We start from the raw sequence: 1,856 nt of genomic DNA, 5'->3' as shown, positions 1-1,856 counted from the left end.
GGCGCTTCACACACGCCTTACTCTAGGAGGGCCTCTGACGTCGTCGTCACTGCTTCTCTCTCTCCATCTCTCTCTCTCTCTCTCTCTCTCTCTCTCTCTCTCTCTCTCTCTCTCTCCATCACTCTCTCTCTCCATCACTCTCCTCCACTCACTCTTCCCCACTCACTCTCCCCCACCCACCCACTCTCACTCACTCACTCACTCACTCACTCACTCACTCACTCACTCACTCACTCACTCACCTCTCCCAATCACACTTTACTTTCTCTTACTCTCTAAAACCCATATATACGTTTAGGCCCAGTTCGCAGGGGACCGAAAAATCCCTAAAATCGTCGCCACGAGGCGCGAATCGCGGTCGGCTCGGGTCCCGGCCAAGGTCCCCAGGTCAGCATAAGCGGCGGTGGCCAATGAGCCCTTTAGCGGGCGGCGGTGCCTGGCCAGCCGGTCCGTCCCCAGCCGACCGGCCGACCAGCCGGCGCTATTCATTTTCTAACTCACAAATCATACCGGGCAGCAGTCCATGGGGCCGTGGAAAAGAAAAAAAAAATAAGAGGGAGAGGAAGTGGATAGGGGTGGGGAGAGGGGAGGCGCTTCCAGCCGCTCTGCTACATCGGGAGAGCGCGGTCTCTCTCCCCCTCTCTCTCTCCCCTGTCCCGATGTCTGTGTTTGTCTGCGGGGGGGAGACGCCCGTTCCCCAGCACCCACCCCTACCACGGAAAGGGGGGAAAGGGGGGGGGGCGTTGAAATATCTGGGAAGTGTGTGCACAGCATTAAGGGGGCAGGGAGGAAAGGAGAGGGGGCAGAGCTGCGACTGGTGAGGCGGCGAATGGAGCGCGAGACATCGAAGCGGGAAAGAGAGGGAGAGGGAGAGAGAGGAAGCACCCACCACCGCGCAGTCAGTCGTCGTCGCTTGTCACGTAATAACGCGTTATTTATCGGCCCGAGAGCGAAGGGAGCCTTCGACCATGAATGAATGCGGGAAGAAAGAAGAATGAGACAGACAGCAGGGAGGGGAACGCGGGGGGAGACGGCGTTCCATCCCCCCTGCAGTGTCTCCTGGATTCCAGGCCGGGAGGGGCTGGGAGGCTGGGTGGGGGCGTAACCTGTACCGTACGTGAGATGGGCGTGGAAGGTGGGTGGGGGGAGGAGCCGAGACCCGAGGGGCCTAAAGCATTGCCGATCTGTGTTTCCTGTTTACTCACTCTCAGCGCCCAAATCAAATTCTCTCTCCGCAACGTTTCTTTTCCTTCGCCCGGCGTCTCTCTCTCTTCCCCCTTCCAAATCTTCCCGCCGCGTCCGCCGCGCCGCCGCTCTCTATCTTACTCTCGCTGTTTCCGAATCCCTCCTCCTCCTTTCTCTCTCTCTCTCGCACACACAAACACACACTCACTTTCTCTTCCCTGCGGGCCGAAAGGGGCGGGCCGGGAGAGGAAGGAAAGAGGAAAAGTAAAAGGATGCCAGTAAAAGAAAGCACGATCCTGTCGTGATGACGGGTCGTGTCTTTACGACGGCAGTCCGACGCGGGGTTCGCCGTTGCAGCGGCGGCGGAGGCGAGAAGCGCGCGGTATTCAAACCGATAGCCAAGCCCGCGCGGCGCGGTGGTGCAGGTCGCGGGCGAACAGGCGCAGCAGGGATTGAATGGGAAGTGGGGATCACGAGTTTGGGCGGCGGAGATCGCGAGGCGAGGCGGGGATCGTGATGGCGATGGTGGTTACAAAAGGTGCAGCAACTCCTCTGCAGCAGCGGCGTCGCCTACCTCGCCGCCGCGCCGTATACCACCAACACCGCGGGGACTCCCAGTGCAGCCAACAGGAAAATGGATCTTTCTACCCACAACCCAACCACTCACCCCC

The 1,856-nt window shown here is 60.0% G+C and overlaps 1 protein-coding gene across 2 annotated transcripts in view; it reads right to left on the bottom strand.

Annotated features, from left to right (window-relative positions):
• The window catches only part of LOC113218322 (uncharacterized), a 230,812-nt gene that overhangs the window by 189,739 nt on the left and 39,217 nt on the right, over positions 1 to 1,856 (bottom strand). The gene's annotated exons all lie outside the window — the stretch shown is intronic.

The sequence above is a fragment of the Frankliniella occidentalis genome, unplaced genomic scaffold, assembly GCF_000697945.3.
Source record: "Frankliniella occidentalis isolate FOCC.00 unplaced genomic scaffold, Focc_3.1 Scaffold22, whole genome shotgun sequence".
Classification (NCBI taxonomy): Eukaryota; Metazoa; Arthropoda; class Insecta; order Thysanoptera; family Thripidae; genus Frankliniella; species Frankliniella occidentalis.
Note: the sequence above shows the minus strand (reverse complement) of the source record. Positions and strands in the feature narration are given on the sequence as shown.